Genomic DNA, 24,807 nt, shown 5'->3' on the forward strand with positions numbered 1-24,807 from the left:
GCCCTTGTAAGGCCACCTATATACTGAAGGAAATTGTAGTGAATCACGGTCATGCTTGTTACGTATCAAGGCTTTTGAAATAGCAGTTACTCTTTTTCTTGGGATGTTGACCTCAGTTGATCAGGTTTTACAGTGCCCTATCATCACAGTAGAGGATGTGATACTGGAATAATCATTTTCGACCATTGAGTGAGTAAGTATTCATTCATTCATTCATTCATTCATTTATTTATTTATTTTTGAGACGGAGTCTGGCTCTGTCGCCCAGGTTGGAGTGCAGTGACCGGATCTCAGCTCACTGCAAACTCCGCCTCCCGGGTTCACGCCATTCTCCTGCCTCAGCCTCCCGAGTAGCTGGGACTACGGGGGCCTGCCATCTCGCCCGGCTAGTGTTTTTTGTATTTTTTAGTAGAGACAGGGTTTCACCGCATAGGCCAGGATGGTCTCCATCTCCTGACCTCGTGATCCACCCGTCTCGGCCTCCCAAAGTGCTGGGATTACAGGCTTGAGCCACCGCGCCCGGCCGAGTAAGTATTTATTTATAAATTACTAAATGAGTGGAAGGTCCTGGGTACTGGGAGGCAGGAGGTTGCATATTTGAGTTAATAAGTTGTATCACTGATAATAGAGATAACTGACACACTAAAACATACGTGGTGCACTGAAATACAAATTACAGTTACGTTCAGTGGTGTCACTAAGTGACAAACTGGGAGTAAATAGTTCAGGAATGCCCTAGTCTCTAGGTCCAGTTCGAGTTGGTTACAGGACAAAGAAGCCATTTATAAAACGGAAGAGATTTTTAGGTTTTGCAGCTAAGGTTTAGAGTAGGCAGCAAGGGAATGATTCATAGTGATTGTAACAGTTGATTACCAGGTGCTATAGAGATTGGTGTTAGCTCCATGATAATACTGATAGACTGATTGGAGTTACATTTTTTCTCTTGAATTTACCAGGAGTGGTTGTGAATGTCACCTTTTCCATCTTTTAAATCACATCCTTGCAGGTGGTAATTACTCAAGGAAAAGGAACTATCAGAGTAACAACAGTTCCTGTAACTGACTTGATATGGTCTCTGCCCGAATAGCTTCTTGGATTAATGGCCACTCTCAGGTAAGGAAAATAAAGAGGCCAAACCTAGTTGCTTTAGGAGTTATAGAATACAGGTGTGACATCAGTGTTCTCAGAATTTGTAAATATTAAACTTCTTGATTTACCAAAGCCACAGCCGAAGTACTTTATCTGGATCTTTGGAGACAGAGCTCCTCAGTTCACACAAATTGACTGATGAAAAGACAAACACTTTTCCTCTACAAACCGTGGGGTAGTATGTAGAGCAACCTGTGATTTCTTCCCATACTGCTCTGGAACTACTTCTAATTATACTTTTTTTTTTGTTTTTGGAGGGGAAGCATTTCTCCTTGCATTGGTTTGCTGGTATGGATGGCCCTTAGATTTTGGCATGAGTGATTATGCAGCATATTTGAAGAAAACCTGTTTTCAGGACCTTTTTAATTAAATATGGCCTGTTCCATGAGTTAAAGGTAAGTTATAAGAACTCTAGATTCCGCAAGATGCTTGCTTCTTGCAGTTATTTTGCTTGGTGATAATACATTTTCTTTTGTCTGGAGCTCCCTGGACTTTTTGAGAATCCTGATTGTGATGATGTATTAGAAGAAAACTTGGGATATAGATAGTATAATTGAGTATGGTGAATCTTTTGTTATGGAATGCTAGTCTAAGCTTCTGCGTGTTTCCATTAGGGACATACATCAACGTACCCGTCTTAAAACATTCTTGGTAGTTAATGCTTGGTGTTACTTAAAAATCATCCTACATTCTTGCATTTAAATACATACACGTGGCTGGGCGTGGTGGCTGACGCCTGTAATCCCAGCACTTTGGGAGGCCGAGGCGGGCGGATCACGAGGTCAGGAGATCGAGACCATCCTGGCTAACACAGTTAAACCCCATCTCTACTAAAAAATACAAAAAATTAGCTGGCATGGTGGTGGGCACCTGTAGTCCCAGCTACTCAGGAGGCTGAGGCAGGAGAATGGTGTGAATGTGGGAGGTGGAGCTTGCAGTGAGCCGAGATAGCGCCGCTGCACTCCAGCCTCTGCACTCCAGAGCGAGACTCTGTCTCAAAAACAAACAAATGACAACAACAACAACAACAACAAAATATATATATATATATATTTATATACACACACACACACACATTTCTCATCTAAAACATGGTTGGTCAACAACTTTCTGATTTCCTGATATACATTTCATTAAGTGACTCCATAAATATATTCATGTTGCACATCGTGTTTGACATATGCTTTCATTGTAGGTTATAGAATAATTTCAAATAGAATTTTGGGATAAAAATTTTGCTACCTTAAAATAGGTAATGAAGTATTTGAGGTATTGTCTTTTTATATGATAGGTAATCTTGGCTTGGAATTAAAAAGATTCTGAAAGTTGCTTAGGGAGCTCCCTGCTTTCCTGAACTCATTATTCCTTAATTATGATGTCAGATTTCAGAAGTTTGTTATTAACATACTGGTATTTTGCTTTTTATAGGTTCTTGTAATAGAGTATTACAAGTAGAAACTGATTTACATCGATAATTATGTGAAATAGTGCTGCTTGACTAGAATTTTCATGATCTCATTTCAAAGCTTAGCAAAAACACTCTTTACCTGTTATGTTTACCTCTGATACTACCTTCACTGATTTCAGCAGGTAGTCAGTTATAATCCATGGGTTGACGTTTTTATTTATTTATTTATTTTTTGAGACAGAGTCTCGCTTTGTTGTGCAAGCTGGAGTACAGTGGTTGGTGTGATCTTGGCTCACTGCAGCCTCCGCCTTCTGGTCTGAAGCTATTCTCCTGCCTCAGCCTCCTGAGTAGCTGGGATTACAGGTGTGGGCCACCACACCTGGCTAAATTTTGTATTTTTAGTAGAGACATGGTTTCACCATGTGGGCCAGGTTGGTCTCAAACTCCTGACCTCAGGTGATCTGCCCGACTAAGCTTCCCAAAGTGCTGGGATTACGGGCGTGAGCCACTGTGCCCGGCCATGGGTTCAAGTTTTTAAATGCATGTTTTCTGGTCGATAATACATTGCTTGATTCTGTCTTATATTTGCATTTCAGTTCTCTTCATCTTGTCCGTACACGTAATAATGCTTAGTACATGGATTTTATGTAATAAAGCAAGGTATATTTTCATGGGACTTTTATAGTGGGAGAATGACATCTGAGCCTGAAATAGGATATTTGTGTTGTAACTTTTTCAGCGTCATGTGATACCATTTTTTGACCACTTAGTTGATGCCTCTGAAAGGAAGAGAGAATCTGATCGCTGAAATTTGATGTGTCGTCAGTGTGGATCCTACTCAGTAGTGTCACAACGAGGCTGAAAATCATATTAAGTGCTTTTAGGACAGAAACGTAAACTGCTCAGGTAAAATAACCTTGTAAAGAAAAATAAGACTATATTGCAGAGGCCTTGGCTAGGTTCATGATGACACAGGACCTTGTCTGAACATAATGATTTCAAAATTTGAGCTTAAAAATGACACTCTGAAATCCAGTCAGTGTGCCTCATTAGACTTTTCGATTTCAAGATTTTCTGCAGAAAATGTTGTGAAAACTTTGAATACTTAAAAATGGCGGGTGTAGTATTGCACTTTGCTAGTTGCTCAGATACCCTTTTTTATTTGTATAGTCTGAGTTCCTTTTTTTTCCTACATGTTGTACGTTGTTGAAAGCTAAAAGGAAACTTACCCTTGGATCATGGAAGGCACAGGCACTTGGTGAGATGGAAACAAGGATGTGTGAAAATGAGACTGCCACCTCTCGGATAAAAAAAAAGTGCCAGAGTTCTAGGGTTCTAAGTGATGTCCAGGAAAGAGGAGGAATTATATTTATGGAGCATATATTGTGGAACACAGTGAGTATAGTACATGCCTTTAAATGAATACTGTTGGTATTTTAGAACAGTTGATTTTGTTTATGTGTTTTTTTCTTCAGCTGTGTGCAGTTGATCGACTTGCACAGAGCCCATCACACAACAGATGTTGAAGAAATATTAAGTGAATGAATGAGGCAGCATTGCTAATTTTTGTAAAGTGAGACAGTATCTCACAGCCCAGGCTGGAGTTCAGTGACATTAACATAACTCACTGCAGCCTTGAACACCTGAGCTCAAACGATCCTTTCACCTTACCCTCCAGAGTAGCTAGGACTACAGTCATGTGTCAACATGCCTGGCTGATTTTAGTTTTCTAATTTTTTTAGAGGTGGGGTCTCACTATGTTGCTTAGGCTGGTCTTGAACTCCTGGCCTCATGCCATCCTCTTGCCTCAGCTGGTATTGTAGGTGTGAACCATTGTGCCAGGTACTAATTTTTTTCTTAGGTTAGAAAACAAGTTTTTAGCTATTTCCTAGTTACTTTCTTATGACAGAATATCTGATCAGAATCTCGATCCATCTGATATCTGAGTCCATACATTTACACCCATGAAGTAGTCAGCCATTCCCAGATAGAGGTCATTTGAGTTATTTAGTGTTTGCCAGCACTTGTTTAGTACCTTGCAATGATATTTGCAGTGTATTTTTGGGTATGGTTTTGGGGTTATTTGGTGGTGGTTGTTAAAACGCCTGTAATACCGGCACTTTGGGAGGTTGAGGCAGGTGGATCACCTGAGGTCAGGAGTTCGAGCCCAGTCTGGCCAACATGGCAAAACAGTCTACTAAAAATACGAAAATTAGTCTGGCGTGGTGGCAGGTGCCTGTAATCCCAGCTACTTGGGAGGCTAAGGCAGGAGAATTGCTTGAACCCAGGAGGCGGAGGTTGCAGTGAGCCGAGATCACGCCACTGGCACTCCAGCTTAGGTGGCAGAGGTGAAACTCCATCTCAAGAAAAAAAAAAAAAATAGAAATCAGCAAGTGCTATTTGAGTTTACAGGAGTGAGAAGTCCTCTCTTGCATGGTGAGGTGGGGAACACTTAATTCGATATAAATATTTGAGACCAGGTGCGGTGGCTCAATCCTGTAATCCCAGCATTTTGGGAGGCTGAGGTGGGCGGATCACCTGACATCAGGAGTTTGAGACCAGCCTGGCCAACATAGCAATACCCTGTCTCAAAAATACAAACATGACCCGAGCTTGGTGGTGTGTGCTCGTAATCCCAGCTACTCAGGAGGCTGAGGCAGGAGAATCACTTGAACTCAGGTGGCAGAGGTTGCAGTGAGCCAAGACCGTGCCACTGCACTCCAGCCTGGGTGACAGAGTGAGACTCTGGGAAAAAAAAATCAGATATCAAGTTCAAAGGATGTATTTATTAAGCCAATAGAAAGGAAAGAGGTGGAGAAGATTGTAGAAGTATATGTTGATAAAGGGATGAGGTGGTTGTACAATCGAAAGGGGGTTGCAGACATGGAGAAACAGTTCTAGCTCTTCCACTTTCAGCGTCAACCATGTGAGTCTTTGGAATCCTTTTTCCAATGCCTGCTTGCCCATGAGTTTTAAGAACTCATGCAGCATAGAAATGATTGGTAGGAAAAGCTTGGCTGGGTAAATTTGCTTTGCTGAGCCGATTCAACTTAAAAAGCAAGGTCCACACTAAGTGTCGAAGACTCAAGAAGGAGCCTCATGTTTGAACTTGACGTCTAGTTCATGTGAATTATTTTCTGTTGAACTAATGAGAATACAGTGACCTTGAGAGTTAGATTGTACATCTGAATTTTTTGGACTGTTTCCCATCTTTTGGATGTCTTGTTTGTATAGATGTGTTCATTTTATGTTATATCATTTGTTCTTCGGTAGCAAAAATTGAATTGAAATGATACAGTTCCTGAACTCGAATGATTTCATGTTTAGGAGATATGTATCAGGCATACTGTGGGTTCTCATGAGAAAATTTGGATTGCATTGCTGTGCTACTTTGGTTTCTTGTCAGAGAAATTACAGTTAGTTTAGACCTCCTTCAGAATCCTTTCGTTGGACTTTGTATTTCATATGTTGTGCCAGCCTTGATTTTATTTGTCTGTCTTTCTATACCATTTGTTTACACTTAACTCTGAAATATTTTGATGCGTATTTTCAGGGTACTCTAGTCCTAAAATTGGTTAACATTTAATTATTGGGGAGAATAGCAAGTTGTTGATAGTTATTTGTGGTGGCATTAGGATATTTCCGTTTCAGTTTTTTGGACAATTTGCTAGTGGAAATAATTACTATATTTAGCTCCATGAGACCCTACTGGCAGATTGCTGTGTGTGTGTGTGTGTGTGTGTGTGTGTGTGTGTGTGTGTTTCCTTCACGTAGATTGCTGTGTGTCTTTCTCTTCATAATTCCCCTTATTTCTGTGGGCTTTGAATGAGACTGTTGTTACTGTTGTTTTATATCCATTGTCACATAAAACTCTTATTTATTCTTCTAGACCAGGGACTGTCCTTATGAGTAGAGATACACTGTCTGCAGGGATTTATTTTTTTACATATTTTTACTAGTTGATAGGAAACACACTGGGAAAGACCTGGGCTGGATTTGTGATGAGCTGTGTTTACTGAGCATGATGAAGTAAAGCTCAATGTGATTACTCTGAAGTCCAGCCTTAGTATCAGTCTAAGGACTGAGGACACAAATACTCAAAACATAAATTCTTAGACTCTAAATGTCACATGTTTTTTCCTATCAATACAGGTTAAGGAGAGTGGCGTGTTGTAGGTTTTCCAGTGCAATAGAGGGAAGTCGGTTCTAGATCCTTTAGTACAATTAATCTTTTGTAGCGTGTGTTCTATGTTCACTGCATTGGTACGTCTCATCTTTGGCGTGATCTTGGCTCACTGCAATCTCCGCCTCTTGTGTTCAGGCACTTCTTGTCTCAGCCTCCAGAGTAGCTGTGATTACAAGTATGTGCCAACATGCCCAGCTAATTTTTGTATGTTTCTGTGGAGACAGGCTTTGCCATGTTTGCCAGGCTGGTCTCTAAGTGATCCACCCACCTCAGCCTCCCAAAGTGCTAGGATTGCATGCGTCAGCCATGCATGCAGCCACACCTTTGCTTATTTCTACTGTGCATTTCAAGTGATCACTTCAAGAGAATAAGTACCTGGGAGCTCCTGTGCCCTTTTTTTTTTTTAACCCTATTGCTTGCATCACCTGATTCCAACCTTGTATAAAAGTTTCATGAGTATGTTTCTGTCACTGAGGCAGCTTCTCCATTTAGCATGTAATTGAGAAATTGCTAGTTTGTGGCTGAGACATTGCTTTGGTTTGAGAGGAGACTTAATTTATATATTTAGCAGAATGCTTAAGTTACATTTACAGGGATTAATTTAATTCTACTTTTAATTAAGTTGACCATTTGCTGTATCTTTACAAGACATAGGTGGAGATTTAGTTTTGACTCTTAGATTCAGTTAAGGGGATGAAATTGGCATTATATAGTTTTTGATGCTGAGCCCCACGGAGATTAAATGATTGCTAAATACCATGCCATTTTTAAATCACATCTCTAATGTAACATTATTCTATACTCTACTTTTGCTTGCATGATTGATAGGTCTTTTATTATCTGTGATTGACGTTCTGTGAGTAGGTGCTTTTGTTTTGCCTATAATATTATGAAGGAAGAAGGGTGACTAAAAAGGTGATTTAGAGAAGCCTGTATTGAATATACTATGAACATTGAATATAGCAAGATCTTATTCTCTAGTTTTTTTCTTAGTTGATAAATTCTGTATGTGTTATGTGTTAGTGTATACATATGTACATGTTAATGATGTGAGTGTTGATACTGTCATTTGTCACATGACAAATGACTGGTTTATAGTGAAAAGCTGTTGGGGTTCAGAGAAATGAACATTCTTTTGAAAGTGAGATGTTATTTTCTAGTTCTTGCCTTTGAATCTCTGTTCTTCTGGTAGAAATGTTAGCGTATTTATAACCCCTCAGATTTGTTTGGTTCTGTTAGTGTTCCTGATCCAGGCAGTTAGGGATATGTTGATTGAATTGAAAAAAATGAGTTTTTCCCTTCCTACTAACTGAATTAGATTAGAAATAAGCAGTTAAGTGAGAAAAATAGGGAATTAGTGCCAACTCTGTTGAGGTATAGTGTTGACAGGGCTCTTTTACCTTTAGATGTTTGCTGCAACCTAGAGAATACAGTGGTAGTTGCTGGCCTAGCCCATCCAAACAACCTCATTTGTGGGGTGATACTTCACAGATGACTTAAAATAAATCCCCTGAAAATAATCTCTGGAAGAGATGACACATGTGTGTGTGTGTGTGTGTGTGTGTGTGTTGGTGTAGTAGGAGGAGGAGGGTTGGCTTAATGATGAGAATCATTATTTCTTAAATTGGATGACACTTTCCATTCCTGCAAAGAGAGCCTGGGGTCCAGCCATGCTAATTCATAATCAAAGTAATTTGCTGAGAGTAGTGGAAGGAATGAGTTAGCAATCGATGGCAAATCGCATTAATGAGTACTAGGAGAAAAATAAGCAAAAAAAATTTTTTTTTTTTTGAGATGGAGTCCCACTGTGTCGCCCAGGCTGGAGTATGGTGGCGCAGTCTCGGCTCACTGCAACCTCCGACTCCCAGGTTCAAGCAATTCTCTTGCCTCGGCCTCCCGAGTAGCTGGGATTACAGGCGATCGCCACCACGCCTGGCTAGTTTTTTTTTGTTTGTTTATTTTTAATTAATAGAGACAGTGTTTCACTACGTTGGCCAGGCTGGTCTGGAACTCCTGACCTCAGGTGATCTGCCTGCCTCGGCCTCCCAAAGTGCTGGGATTACAGGCGTGAGCCACCGCGCCCAGCCAGTAAGCAAATTTTAATATGGTTGGAACATGTTCTTGAGTTGTATGAAGGGAGACAGGTAAATTGAGAGTAATGTTACGATTGTTTCATTTGTTGGAAATAATGAAAACTTGCACGGGTTGAATTGTGGGACAATGGGTGGTATATGTCAGGAATCAGAATTATCATTTACATGGAAGTGTCTGTTTTACTTCAGAGAAAGAATGTCGGCTACCTTTCCCATGTTAGCTTCTATATGTTTTCTTGAGATGACCATAAATAGGTAATATTGTCTTTTACTGAGATTGTTTTAAGTAGCGAAGTGTGCTGATTAAATGTCTGTTCTTGCTAAATTATTAGAATCAATAAAGGACTATATTTCTAGATAGCTTTGGTTAGTCAGTGATTTGTTTAAATTTAGTGTGGATAAGAATCACCTGAGGGATTTTTAAACCCAGTTTTCTGGGTCCTGACCTTAGTGTTTCTGGCTTATTAGGTGTAAGTATGAAAAGTTGATTTTTATCAAGTTCCTAGGTGCTGGAGATCTAGGAACCACACTTATAGTGCTATTATATGTCTTTTAATGTACACTGATATGGGAAAAAAATGATATATCTTGTTACCACATATTTTTAAATGTGATAATGACCAGGGAATCTTGAGAGAAAGTTGTCTTATGTAATAATGTAAATCAATGTAGAATGCTATATTTTTTTTCTTGCAAGGTTGTTACTAGTAGGCATGACTGTTAGTAGCCAGTGTGTTCAAATGCATGAGAGGACATAAACACTTAATTTCCTGGGAATATAGAGATATATCACTTACAGTAATACATTTCTAACATAAATTTAAATTACCTATCTCATAGGAGGAAACAAGCTTATTTGATAATTTTCCTAGCAGTGTATCAACTATGCCCATTCAAATCTAAATTAAATTTGAGTAAATTCAGTCCATATAAATTCCCTTTGGATAAAAGAAAACAAGAATTCCAGAAAACAGTAGTTTTAAAAAAATAACATTTTAAGAGCAGTTATAATCTCAGTGAATATAGTGTGGTAATTTCTGCCTAATAGCTACCCTTTTGGAGGAAGGAAAGGTAATCCTGTTTGCACTTAATGTTAATTACTGAACTCTTCATAACTTGTTTTATTAATTGTTTATTTGATTTTAAGCATCTACTGCTGGTGGATTTACGTATGTTGGGTTTGGGAAATTTCAACGTACAGGTTGACATTCCAGTGGCTATAGTTGTTTTTTGAAATTTAGTACTGTTTTCCAGTGAAAACAGTCTTTGGGAATAGACTGTTCTCTTTTACTTTAAAATGGTAAAATTAGCCACTTTAGTTGAGACTCCTCCAGGTTTGGAAGTGGTGAAGAATATGGATCTGTTCAGGTCAAATCAGAGTCATTTTCTGTGATACAGCAACTGAGCAAGAAACCCAGACTTCAAACAAGCAGATTTCTTTGGGTTGGACTGAACAAAATGAGAAGAAATTACAGAGGATTTAAAAATATATATGGCCTAGGAATTATTGAAATTGTTTTGGAGGGTGGCAACAAATTTGGGACATTGTACTTTCTGTTTTAATGTCAATTGTATAACGTGTAACTCCAGTGAGCGTGGCTGGACACCGTGGCTTCACATTTTAGGTAGACTGGGTGTTTTATCTACTGAGTGGATTACAGCCATAGGCAATGATGTCAAGTAGCAACAAAAACAAAAAAAACCATCTCTTAGAAATTGTTAAAGTCACAATGATGATACCTTCTTTAAAAGCTTTGACTTACTGAAATAATGCTTTTCATTTGTCTAAGATGAGTACGTAGCAGAATTTGAAAATATGGTTCCAAAAGGCTAAATAGACTGACTTTTTGGATATTTTTCCCCTTTAAGGAGAAAGAAACATTAATGGTTTATCAGATGCCTTGACTATACTTTTTACTGCTTTGTCTTCAAGGCCTAGCATAATAATTAGCATCTAGTATGTGTTTGATGGATAGTCAATTTTTATTTCATTGGTATGTTGTTACCACAGTCATTGGTAGAGTTAATACATGAATGAAGAGAGTATAACAAACTTGCCCTCTAGTAGAGTACAGGCAAAGTATGGCTGTCAGTTTCCCCTTGATTTTTTTTCTCCATTCTTTGTTAGGGTTTAGATCAAGAACGAGGGCATTTCATTGTGCCACATAGCTGAGAGTAGGGAACTGGGACGTTGTCTCTTTCATCAAGTAGAGAGGTTACTATGACATCGCCAGATGTCTGGTTGGGGGGTTATTAAAAATAGAAAAGGTGGTTCCTTAAGATTGTATTTTATTGGATGCCTCCACCTGCTTCAGGCTAGCTCACTGGAGAATAAATATTCCAGGTTAAAAAAAGAAGCATGTGTTCACATGAACTTGTCCTTTGAGCAAACCTGTTGGAAATCAAGAGGAGATTACTGTTGGAGAGGATAAGAGGGTGTACTTGTTAGTGTGTTAAGATTAGTTGACAACATAAAAATAAATGAAAATGCATCTATTATATTTGGGTTGGCAAAATATATTGGTTATTTACTCTGTTGATTCCTGTAGTGTGCATAAATACGATCTACAGCTCAAAGTAAACAAAAAGTCTTGGAAAATTGTTTTGAAAATGTACAACTCATGAACAGATCATTGAACAAGAAAATAAGCAGAAAGTAAATTTGTGAAATATTTCAAACTCATTTACATTCAGAAACATCTTTTTAAGATCACTGATACATTTGACTGTCAATTCTGAAGAGTCGAATAAAGGAGATGCCAGCTAAGGGGCAAGGAGACAGCTTTCATTCATGGGCTAAATTGCAACTTAAAAAAGATGGACCAGGATTATTTCCTTTAGAAACTTACTGTACAAAAGATACTGTTCACCCCATTAGATAACTGACCTGGAGTTACTCTTCCAACTGAGCGCTTTGTCATCTTCACTGTATTCACATACTTTCAACTGCTCCCCTTGCTTCTAACCTCAGATTGTTTAATTCATCTATCTGGCAGAGCTGATGAGGGGAGAAAAGACAAACCTCATCAGATTTTCTTGATAAATAAGCAGTTGTCATGTTTCAAGACTTTTGGAAATGAGCAATAATCAAGGAAGAGGACAAAGATTGCATACGTTTATAATATTTAGAACATCTTTTGCCACAGTAAACACTGGAAACCGCCCACTTGTGGGCACCAAACATTTGGATGAGTGTATTTTGTGGCATTCCCTCACTAATTCTCTCATCCTTAAAAATTTTCAGAAATTTTTTGCAGCAAGAAACGCTGATTACATTATGATTTGGGGTAGATTTGTGAACCAGTTTTTCATTGAAATGTATAAGCAGGAGTGAGTAGTCTGAGTAACTACCCCAGCATTGAGAAAATTGTAGTTTACAGATCTTTTTGGAACTTCTGGAGAACTTTTATTTCTAGACTGCAGTGGAAGTCTAAACCCCCTTGGAGATGTCTGCTTTAAAGGGTCTTTGACCAGAGTCCGCTGTAGAGCCATGGTCCAGATCTACTCTATCTGCCTGCTCCTTACAGCATCAGAACAACTCTCAGTCCAGATTCTTGGCTTGGCAGGTGCATAAAGAATTATCTGCTGAATTGAAAAACATTTCAGATATATAAAACTTGAAATATATTGGCTAGTCTGTACAAACTCAGGTTGACAAGCCAACCCTGCAGGAATGTATGGATAGAAGGGGAAGGATAACATTTGTTGAATTCAGCTAGGTGCCTCATCAGCTGGAAAACCCTGGAAGAAAGAAATATAGATTGATACTTGCCTGAACTTCATCAACCAAGAATATTTTTCTCTTGCTGTGGAGAGTCTGCTTGCCTTTGGAAGGTTTACCAGTAAAAGCCCTGCACATGATATACTTGCGTGCACATGCAATAAGGACGTCATTCCCCAACTCCTGCTAGCATTGTGAAAGAGCTCCAAATATTCACATTATATAAACTTTTTTTCCTGGACATATTTACCTTATGAGTTTGTTTAAATATGTGGGAAAATTCTGTTTGGATAATAGTATTGAAATGAAAATATAAGACACACATTGATAAATGTGTATGAATTGTTCATTGTGCCTTAGGTAAGCCAGACAATGAAATTAAATGCGTAATAGTTGTATTTTTTTGCATAATCTTGGAATGTAACTAGTTAAAAGCAAACACTTAGATTTTGAACATGAATCTATTAAGCTTGTTAATGTAGTTGCTGTGGCTAAATAGCTCGTTTCCTAGGGAAGCTTCTGAAAATGTATTTGGTAGAATTTTATTCTAGAACAGTTGTTAGAAAGGAATTCTCAGGTCACCTTTTAAAGATAAATACAATTCTGTATTCACTTTTTGAGTGCATAAGGGTAATAGAAAATGACATGGGAAGTGTTACTTAGAAAAAAAGGCATTTTGTTTATGTGCATTTGAGGATGCACATAAACGGTGTATGAAGTTTCTAAATAATTGTTTAATGACATTTTCTTGGTATATAGGTATTGCTAACAATTAGTTTGCTCAAGTATATAGAAACATTTTAAGAAATGATTGTAGAGATACAATTGTTAGAGTACCTCTGAGTGATGTACATTAAAATTCCTTTTATTTTGGTTTATTGCTATGGATGTTTTTCTGGGTGAACTTAATGTATACAACTTCTAACTAAGAAGTTTTATTGATGCTGCTCTATGTATGAAAGCCATGGATGTAGATGTTATTTTGTCAGTGGTCTTTATGTTAAAATTTGCATGGTATAAGATTGTCTTTTCGTGATGGAATTGAAGAAAAGGCTAGCCTTTAGAACACTTATATTTTAAGGGTTGGGTGGGTTTTGTATTACTTTGTTTATATAACCAACAGGATTGTATTACTGAAACTTAACCAGCATAGAGATGGCTGACATTTTGCATTTTGGGGGACATTAAATTGTTATACAGTGATGTCATTGGTTACTGATAGGAGTGTCTAGACTCTTAGATGGCTTTGTTAGTATTAGGCAAATATTAGATGTGGATTTAGGAGATAAGAGGGTGGAATGTTGGAGCCCTGTGTGCATATGAGCATATGTTGCGGGGCCTCCATACTTAAATCCACGTGAAGGTGGTGGTGGTCTTATATATATGTTAACATTACATTGTAGACAGGTAGACTACTTTCCTTTTGCTAGTGGGAGTGTTAAATCACCTCTTGGAACATTGATTCATTGCTGGTGGATATGCTAAATATTTTTAACATCTAATTTTCTAAGTGTATAGACGTCATTTTTAATTCATATGGGATAGAACCAGTTTTGCTTGCAAAAAGCAAAGTGTTCATTGGATCACTGGGCTTAAGTTTTAGGTTATGGTAGATATAATAGGAATTAAATCTTATAATTTCTAGTATAATATTGTATATCTCAATATAAATGTGTATGTGGCAGTGTTTTTCTGACAGATGCAACATGGTGGAAATGTCATAAGTGTTGGTCTGCCTCTGTTTATAGTTTTCAGATGTGTATATGCGGTTTCTTATGTAACAGAAAAATTGCCACGAGTCAAATAGCATAGGTTGCAAAAGTTCTCATTTGCCAAAAAAATGTGACTTTCATCAATAGTGAGTTGTTTTTGATTTAAAATGTTTCTATCTGTAGAGGCATTTTATACGTTTTTATGGGGATACTAGCAATGGGATGTGAAACCTGAGTTCGTTAGATCATGAGGTGATCAATGGAACACTTATGTGTATACAATATACATGGTTATATGTTTGTCTGCATGTTTCTAAATACGTATACACACACGAATCTCTATATGTATACACACACATACACATACATATATAGTGAAAGCTTTTGTTCCCTCCCTCACATAGGCAGATCACTTAATGTGTGTAAATAATTGAGCAGCTGAAGGGGAATTTTGTTACATGTGTATAAAACAGTCAAAATATATAATTGTTTTGCTTTAATTGTTTAGTCTTTGGTAGGAATTACTGACACGTGTATTTGTGTGTATGTGGGTCTATATATACACATACATATCGCTGTATAAACAACATTTTTTGTTATAGGGTAGAAATATTCTTAAGTTGCCAGAGCTATTGTATGGCTGCTAAATATGTAGTAGACAAATGTTACCTTTTGCTTTTTAGCATCTGCATACAGATTACTAATAGGCATATATTGTGACCAGTAAACCACCAGACAAGGGCAAAACACTTCAGTTTGATCAGTAGAATTGCTATGCCATGTTTATGTGGGATTTATTTGATTGATGCAGAATATATAATTATATTGTATAGAGAAGATAAAACATTTTTGAATATTCAAGTTCTGCCATATTTTTGGAAATATATTTTTATTCAAAAGTAGAATCACTGTTTGCCAATAGCGTTAGCATCTTTGTGTGCTTGTGAGGTTTGATTTTGAGGGTTTTCTTGGTTTTGTTTTGGGTTCTGCAGTTTTAAAAAATGAGATTGTCTAAAAAGATTTTGATATACATTTTTATATTATTTTTTCTTATTCCAACCTGATTGGTGGCTTGTCCCTTCCTGTGTTTATTGGACTGTTAGGTGCCTGGATAGAGCTGGAGACCATTTGACTGCTGTGTGAATAATAGATAAGCGTCTTGAGTAACACCTGAATTTCCTAGGTATATAGAAGCACCCACCATGCACATATATGAACATACAGAATATATGAATGTTAAAATATGGTGAAAACAATCTTTTGCCAATAGAATTGTGTTAACCTTTATGTTTTTTTTTAAATTGGTGTGTATGTGGAGGTTTATTCGATTGTTAGTTGTGTCCATGTTTAATATGTGCAGAATTTATAGATGTACAGAAATTTGTTATATTTGGTGGATATATTTTACTTAAAACTATAGGGCAGAAGTTGTTTATGTTTGTTGAAGTGAAATGGCATACCAAGCCTGTATGGTAGAGTGGGATGTTTAGATTGCTGTGTGTACAGTCAGGTTGTATCTTTAAAATACCTATTCTTTCCATGTTAATACATAGACATTGCTGATGTATATTAAAAAGGCAGAGGTCTTTTTATGAATATAGGCATTAGCTTCCTGATCCGCGTGGAGAGGTGTGCTGGGCACTTTGTCCTTTCATTTCATCTCTGTGATGTGCACTTGTCACGTCAGCCCTCCCGTCTGTGGGTTTTGCCTCCGCAAGCACGTGCAGCTGGAAAGTACAGCATTGGCAGAATCTGAACCCCGAGTAAACAGAGCACCTCCTTTTCATAACCATGGGTTCTGAAGAGCTGAGGGAGTTGAGTATGCACTGATTTTGGTATGGGGGCGCGGTACAGGTACAAATCCTCGATGGATATTGCTAGACAACTATAAAATCCTCTTTAGTTTTTTTTGTTTTATAGACAGTGTGGATGAGCATATATTGCAGGCATCGCTTTTTTAAACTATGCTTAACCCTGCAAATGATGTTAAGAGCTCTGTGTGGGTGGCTCTTTTGGGTTTACTATTAAATAGCTGTGTTTATCATAGTTGTTCTATAATATTTCAACTTTGTAAATATATAGTTGGTTGATAAAGAGGATAGAGACGTTTTTCTTTTGATGACAGATTGTTCTTTCCCCTTTGTGTAGTCTTCATTGTGTTGCTGGGATTGTTACTTGCACATATTTAAGCTTACATATTAAATGTATATATGCTCTCGTGTTAGAGAGGGAGACTGGTTCCCTCCACCACATTTTTATTTAAAAGTAAAAATTAATTTTTATTAAATTGTTTGGGTCAGTTTCATGTAAAAATAACCTCTGTATTGAAAGGTATCTCTTGACGGGGTGTGGAGGCTCAACGCCTGTAATCCCAGCACTTTGGGAGGCCGAGGAGGGTGGAACACCAGGCCAGGAGTTCAAAACCAGCCTGGCCAATATGGTGAAACCCCATCTCTACTAAAAATACAAAAATTAGCTGGGCGTGGTGGTGCATACCTGTAATCCCAGCTACTCGGGAGGATGAGGCAGAAGAATAGCTTGAACCCAGGACCAGGAGGCAGATGTTGCAGTGAGCCAAGATCGCGCCACTGCACACTCCAGCCTGGGCAACAGAGCAAGACTCCCTCTCAACAAAAAAAAAAAAAAAAAAAAAAAAAAAAAAAAAGGGAAAGGTATATCTTACTATCCTTGATGTACTGAGGTTCATGATGCAATTCATTTTTCTTAAGCACATACTATAGAATCTTTAATTATATGATTCTGTGTTCATTAGTGGCATGGCAATAACCAATACAATTTAATAAATAATCAGTAAATGAAATATTTAAATTTAAACATCTAGTATTTTTAGATGTATAGAGAGTCTCACGAAGTATGATTTCTTGAAGTAGCTTGTTGTAAATTTGTTAGTACTGTTGTCTTTTGCAGTTAACTTGGCAATGAAATTGATTATTGATACACAGGGTCTTGGAGCTAAACAAAATTTATCATGTTTTAATTTGGATATTAGAAGGAGGAAATGACACGAGACTCTGCATTTTACCTGTTAATATATAGCTTACCATTATATCAGATATGAATTGCATATTTTAAAAAACTTAGATTAAATGTCATGTAAATGCATTTGGTCTTTCTAGATATACTTCCTGATACCATAATTTTTCTTTCCTGTTAATATTCAAGATATAAATGACTTCATTAAAGAGATTTTCTACTACCTCTAGGAACTATACAAAATTCTGTATGTGTTCCCTTGGTTGCATGACAATATTCAAGACAACTTTGTAAATAATAGATAAAATTTTTTAATTTTTAACATCTAGTCTTTCTAGATGTATAGAGTCTCATAAAGTATAATTTTGTAAATAAGTCATTGTAAAATTTCATGGTTTCATTGTGTTTTGCAAGTGTCTTGGCAATGAACTTGATGAAATTTTTGGCTTCTTGACCTATACATATTTTGGTATCTAACCTTTATTGGGTTGTTAGTGTAAGGAATAAGTTAAAGAATGTATTTTCAACTTTAAATTATAATCAGAAAGAAAATATATTTAACCATTGTTTTGTTTTTCTATTATGTATTAAAAACTTCAGTCTTAATTTTGTAGTTACATTGTTGATAGGGCATTATATAAATATACTTTTATAGTCATTGTAGGAAATGTCTTTTATAAGGAAAAATTTATTCTACCTCTTTGAATTACACAGTTTTGTATTTACTTGGACTGCATGACAACATTCAAAAAACACTTTAACAGATAAAAATGACATTTTCTAAAGATCTAGGTTTGCTAGATGCATGGAGTCTCAACAAAGTATAAATGTGTAAATATTTCATTGTAAAATATCATAAATTGACTCCTTTAAGTGTTCAGTAGTACAATAGGTAATCAATAATTGGCCTCTTGGGACTGTGTAACATTTTGGTGTTTGTGTGTTTTGAGACAGAGCAATAGTTTGCCTCCCTTACCTTTTAAACATTAAGGTCTCTTGTATAAGAAAAATAACCATTGTGGGTTTTTTGTGCATCGTATACTGATACGAAACAAAGAAACAAAACCCCCTGGATATTTTATCTTTAGAAAGATAGAGGAAGACATGAGAAGGGAATGGTCATTGTAAATTAGATAGATATATCGAGTGTTAGAAGATTATTTAAGTAATTGTTCTTTTGTTGTTTGTACTCTTTGCAAATTTATTTAAATGTGTATCCATGTATATCATAAGTATTCACGTGCATGTCTAAATTTAATTTAGTGGCATAGATCTATTTCAAGGGTATTAATCTTTCACTCATGTACAGCTTTGTGTTTTATTTTCATTTAAAAAATTGTGGAACTAGTGGCTGGGCATGGTGGCTCATGCCTGTAATCCCAGCACTTTGGGAGGCAGAGGCGGTCGATCACCTGAGGTCAGGAGTTTGAGACCAGCCTGGCCAACGTGGTGAACCCCCCGTCTCTACTAAAACTACAAATATTAGGTGGGCATGGTGGCGGGTCCCTGTAATCCCAGCTACTTGGGAGGCTGAGACAGGAGAATTGCTTGAACCCTGGAGGTTGCAGTGAGCTGAGATTGCGCCATTGCACTCCAGCCTAGGCAACAAGAGCAAAACTGTATCCAAAAAAAAAAAAAAAAATTAAAAAAAATTGTGGAACTAATATTTTATTTCTAAGCTTGCAGATATTTCTAGAATTCCACTTACCATTATATCTAAATGTATGGTGATTATTCATTAAATAATAAGCAGGTCTGTAAACATTTCATTCTCTAACCTCTTTCCACATTTGTATGACTATAGAAGAACTGTGGTTGTGAATATTTTTTACTTTTTGATAGCTTTTAAAAACTCAGATATGTGATAATCAGAGATTTCAAGTTTACTTACAATGTAAATTAGGAAAATTTTTATAAAGATTCCATCCAGTATTGATCAAAAGTTTAAATTGTGTGTCTTTTTAAGCAGCAGTTTGGCAATGACAATCAAATTGATACTATGTAAAAGTTTGGAAATGTTATAGCTGGCTACTGGGATTTTATTCCAATTCTTGAAAATTTACCAAATATAGGTTGGCTATAAAATCATAACTGTCTGAGGTATCTGTTAATAAATCAAAGATTGCAATGATTATAGCTTCTTTAACATGAATGTAATTCTAACACTAAAAAATTTCTATATGGAATATGTTTTGTAGTCCTAAATTGATATTTTATATCATTTTTCAGTGAGCAACTAGCTGTTTACAGAGGTCTGTGCATATGTCTCTAGTTTTTCTAACTGAAATATTAATGGTTAATTATAAAAATATGAATTATGTGTGGGGCTGGTCATTCTGACATTTAATACTTAAGTGTTGTGGTGATGGTGATTATTTAAATATACTGTTTGAAATTGTAACACATGAGTTAAACTCAAGATTGTATATGTACATATTTGTATATTACTACACTACAAAAATCTAGAAAGAATATGATTCACATGAAAATTGTTTGGAGGGACATGACAAAGTTTTAACAGTCCTGTGTAGTGAATGGAGAATAGAAGGACTACTTCTACTTTCTGTATCTGAAAGTTTCAAAAGCTATTTCAAAATGAACATTTAAACAACAGGAAATTTTAGAGACAACCACTTTGTGCCTGTCTTCATCCTTGACATTCAACATCCTAGGAACAATGGGCTGTTGTATTCAACAACTTGTTCTCAACAGCATTATGAATGATTTTTGATTGATCTCACAAAGAGCATGTGATTTAGACATTAATGCAGCAGCTACCATGAAACGGAGTATTGGATTACCCGAGGAAAGAAGCAGAAGATGGAATTTGAGGTAGGTGTCAAACAGTGAAATTTCTGTTGAGAAACAGATGAGTGAAAGGAAATAGTGACTGAAACATTCTATAAGGAGAGTACATTTTAATAGTGGTGGCAATGCTATATTTGTGGGTACTGACTAGATCGAGATGTTGGAGGAGGTGTCTTGGGATATGTTGGAAGTTATCCTTCATTAATTTGGTATAAACTGAAAACGATGGATTTAAAGTAGGCCTTTGGGGATTTATAGATCATTCAGAAATAGTGGGGGGAAATTTTAAATATTCTCTGCATCTTTCTAAAAGGTGTGGTTTAAAGTTGGTGAGAAAGTGAAATGGTTGCTGGTTGAACTTGATTTTCTCTATTCTCTATGCCAGGCTAGCCTAAAATTATCCTAATGGGTATGTTCTGGTTCCTGATTTGTATCTAAATGTTTCTGTATTGGTTACTGTTTTTCTTAGACAATCAGGATGAGTGCAAAACTTATTTGCAGCTAACCTGCAAATGGAATCATCAGGAACACCCCTTTCTTACGGAGTCCTTTAATTTACAACCTAACTGCAAACATAGGTAAGAAGGTTCTGGTGCTATTTGAGGGTGAGGTTTTGGTGAGGTTTTGCCTAAGCTCAGGAAAATCATACTGGTACAGGTGTATTCCTGACCACCTTGGAATTATCAAATGAGTAACTCGTTAAAATATATTTTATCGAAGTGAAGGTATAGTTTGGTTCCCAGACCAAACTGAGGGTCGGGCTGCTATTTCTCATGGTCCAATAATGAGATGCAGATGAACAGGGGAGGAAGAGTTAGAGCTAGTTACAGGAAGAAGGCCTGGAAATTGTCACCACACCAATTCAAAATTACACAGTTTTTCAGAGCTTAAATACCTTCTAAGCTGTACGTGCATGTGTAAGTGTGCATCTAAAGACATAAGTGATCTATAACTAAGTTCTGAGTCTTAGGGACCTTCCTCTGTAGCCTCAGTAAATTTATGTAATCTAAATGGGTCCAGGTGCTGAGGTGATTACCCTTATCTTGTCTCCTACTAAATCATGAAGGTTTGGGGAGTTCCTTCATACCCCCAGTAAACTTATTCGTGGAGGTCTAGAGAGTTTCTTCAGACTCCCAATAAAACTTGTTTAATCATGCTTTAAGGTTTAAGAGAGGCCTAGGCAAAATTTGGTGGGCTTTTGTGACATTCCAGCCTTTGGATAACGAAATGGCTCTTTGAGCTTCTAATATTTAACTTAATCATTCCGTCAGTACTGAAACAGCTGTTAATGGAGGCCTGTGTTAGTGGAACCTGGTCTTCCACAGGTGCACATGCACACACAGTACCTTTAATTAGTTAGCTTATTTATGGTCAAACATGAAAATATAACTAATAAAAGAAATGACCAGGCATCTAATTATTAGAAATTATAAAATCGGCAATATGTGTATTTTCATAAATGTACAGTTTTCACATACAGTTCTTTGATATGTAAAGGGTGAAGTTTATGGAAACCACAAAAAGGTGCTGATACTGAAAACATTACTGAGGTTGTGAGTTGACTTTGCTATAGGATTGATAATGGGAAGTGTTTCTAAATGTTAACATAACCTGCAATAAAGTTCAGCGTGAGCATTCACTTAACCTGCCACCTTAGCTGTTTCATTAGAGTGTTATATATCTCACTTTACAGTGTTTCTTCTTTTTCCTTGTCAGGAGATGGTAGTTCCAAGAAGGAACATTTTATCATCTTTGTTTTTAATCTCAAGAATGGTACCTACCATCAGTGAATGACCTGTTGCAGTGCTTTCATTGAAGTGTTCTTCATTCCCTCGGCAATATGATTGTAAGGGCAGTTGAGTGCTAACTTGATTGGGAGAGGGGCGGTTTGGTTAGATAGGACTTGATATATTCTGTTTTTCATAAGTTTGATATTTTTTTTCTGGCAGCTAGTTGACATTCAGATCTGGTTGGTTACATACTGCTATGTAATAAATTATCCTGAAACAGGGGCATAAAACAATATTGTTAAGTCCATGGATTCCGTTGGTCTGACCATGCCCAGGACAGTTTAGAAATTGTATCCTCTCCAAAGTTTCATTGTAGCTTCTGTGTTTTTAGTATAGTTACTATTTCTTTCTCATCAGATAGGCTGAGCTCTTTTTGTTATTATCATTTAAATATTTAGGCATTGTTGTCATGTATATTGTGCAGAAACGCATGTATACCGCAGGTAGTAATTCTGTATGTGAACAAGTGACCTAGAGGTAAAGGAATCCGAATACAAAGACAGTGTGTGGATAATGTTGGAGAGGTCCGTTTTTCACAAGACATAGGAAGGAAAGAGGCTGGGCGCTGTGGCTCCTGCCTGTAATCCCAGCGTGAGGTTGAGGTGGGTGGGTTGGTCACTTGAGGTCAGGAGTTCAAGAACAGCCTGACCAACATGGTGAAACCCCGTCTCTACTAAAAATACAAAATTAGCTGGGCGTGGCAGCATAATCCCAGCTACTTGGTAGGCTGAGGCAGGAGAGGCTGAGGCAGGAGAATCGCTTGAATTCAACCCAGGAGGCAAAGATTGCAGTGAGCCAAGATCTCGCCATTGCACCCCAGCCTGGGTAACAAGAGCGAAACTCCATCTCAAGAAAAACAAACGACAACAATAACAACAACAACAACAACAAAAAAAAAAAAAGAAGGAAAGAGAGCTAACATCTGACCTCCTTTATTATTAGAATACTCCAAAAGGAATTTTGATCCACATACTCTTTCTCCATAATAGAATGAATGTTGCATATCATTTTACAGACAAATTTTATTAGTTCTTGCCGATGATATAAACTTAGCTTCTAACCTTTTCCCATTTTTCCAACTGTGTTCTCTCAGGTGATGACTGAAAAAGGGAACCTGTGCTACTATTTGTACCATCATCTTCACCAAAATCAAAAAATGCTTTTTATGATGTATGGAGACACTCTTCATGTGTGTTTCAGTGGACATTCCTTGCAGATGCAAAAAACTGAGAAAGCTCACTTTTGGAAAGTGACCTAAAGAGTGTCATTGAAGTGAATTTTAAGTAGGCACGACGATTGTTTTCATGGTTGCTGTTGGATCATATCTCAGGAGCTGGAATTACAGACATTACTGAACAAAGAAATCAGGATAGTGGAACTTAAAGAGCTTCATCTCAGTGCTTTCATAAGTATGAAGTGCATATATTTATAATTTTCGCTAATCACAGGGTAAATATAAAATTGATTCATTAAAAATGTTTCATAAGAATTCAAAGGACATAGAATTTTGTGAAATGTAGTAGTTTTACTTAAGTGCCTTTTCTTTATTTCTAGCCCCGAGCCAATTTTTTAGAAACCAGTTGATACATAAGTAGTTTTGGGGGGATGATATATTATACATTTTCTGTGTAGTAAACATGTACATGTATGTGTGTGGATGTGTATCTGATTAGTTTGTTGGAGTGATTCCTATGGTTTGGAACTGCTGGGGCCATGTTTAGGCAAAAGTCTATATTTTTGAGTAAACTCCCCATGACTAGAGCAAATTTCCCCAGTATTTGAGAATTCTTCATTTCCTAAAGCTGTACAAAACATCAGATAATATTTGTAAGGATCGATAATGTAATTTATAATGAAATTGCTTTCTGAGCTATTAATGTTAACTGTATCATCTTAATATTGCCTTAAAACTCATTTGTGCTATTCCATTTTCCTCTGTTCCTTTTATTTTCACTTCCTTTCTAATGTTAGTCTCCTCGTACTGATTTCTGAAGAGTTCATTTGTGATTACAGATGTTAACATTTTGTCTAGAATAGCAAATATTTTTTTCTCATTCATTTTACTATGGTGTTTTATTTTTTGGTTATATAGAAGTTGTATATTGAAATATAATCTTGTTCTGTTTTATGACTTTGGAGTTTTGTGTTTTTTTAAACATATTTACATTAATATCATTTATTTGTATTGCCTTCTATTTCAGCAGTTATTTTGTCATTTCTTTTTCCATTAACCATCATTCTGGTGTTAATGAATGCATTACATATTTAGTTATCTCTTAAATTCTACCAGAAAGAAAATTTCCAGGTAAAATTGACTACATTTCTGTTAACTTGCCTTACCATCTTATTGACACTTTAATAATTACTAATGATTTATACTGTCTTATCTATTCCATTGAGTTCTATCTCATTTTTCTTCTTTTTCAGAATATTCCCTGTCTATACTTGCATTTTTTTCTATTAATTGACACTTATAATTATTTTTGCAAGTTGGAAAAAAATGCAGTATTAATTTCATTTGCAACAAACTTAATAGATTAATTAGGAGAGAATAGATATCTTTAAAATTGAGTCTTCTATCCAACTGCAAGGTAGGTCTTTCTATTTTTAATGGAATAATAATTTGGGGATATTGCTAGTGCAGTTTTTAAAAGTATTTTTTAATACTAGGCATTTTTTAGTTATTTGTTAATTTAGTGATTTGAATTAGTCATTCAACTTTCCTAATACGTGAAAACTTTTTGTATGCCTTTTCTAGTAGTCTTTACTGAATTTCTAAAATTATGACTTTCTTGAACAATTTGTCATTTTAATTATCTTGATAAAGTACATTCGTAAGTACTTCTAGGATATATGGAAGTAGGAAGTATACTTGGCAATTGGACTGTTTTTTTTTTGTTGTTGTTGTTGTTTTTTTTTTTTTTTTTTTTAGACGGAGTCTTGCTC

General features: G+C 36.5%; 1 long non-coding RNA gene and 3 other non-coding genes across 7 annotated transcripts in view; all 4 read left to right on the forward strand.

Annotated features, from left to right (window-relative positions):
- Positions 1 to 489: 489 nt before the first annotated feature.
- LOC117070975 overlaps positions 490 to 24,807 on the forward strand; it is a 40,172-nt gene continuing 15,854 nt past the window's right edge. Inside the window, exons 1-7 of one of the 4 annotated variants that reach the window (XR_004432127.1) lie at positions 490 to 1,113; positions 1,407 to 1,544; positions 3,297 to 3,952; positions 19,878 to 20,095; positions 20,541 to 20,649; positions 21,788 to 21,917; positions 22,955 to 24,452. This is a non-coding gene — a long non-coding RNA (uncharacterized LOC117070975). Of the gene's footprint in view, positions 1,545 to 3,296; positions 3,953 to 18,845; positions 20,096 to 20,540; positions 20,650 to 21,787; positions 21,918 to 22,954; positions 24,453 to 24,807 lie in introns of those variants that run through there. The other 3 variants (XR_004432126.1, XR_004432128.1, XR_004432125.1) reach the window with 3 other exon arrangements.
- Positions 3,516 to 3,590, forward strand: LOC117071915. Its single transcript, XR_004432638.1, has one exon. It is a non-coding gene; the product is annotated as a small nucleolar RNA SNORD107 (small nucleolar RNA).
- On the forward strand, positions 6,550 to 6,616 carry LOC117071898. Its single transcript, XR_004432623.1, has one exon. It is a non-coding gene; the product is annotated as a small nucleolar RNA SNORD64 (small nucleolar RNA).
- Positions 8,338 to 8,408, forward strand: LOC117071914. Its single transcript, XR_004432637.1, has one exon. It is a non-coding gene; the product is annotated as a small nucleolar RNA SNORD108 (small nucleolar RNA).

The sequence above is a fragment of the Trachypithecus francoisi genome, unplaced genomic scaffold (genome assembly GCF_009764315.1).
Source record: "Trachypithecus francoisi isolate TF-2019V2 unplaced genomic scaffold, Tfra_2.0 Lachesis_group3, whole genome shotgun sequence".
NCBI classification, from domain to species: Eukaryota; Metazoa; Chordata; class Mammalia; order Primates; family Cercopithecidae; genus Trachypithecus; species Trachypithecus francoisi.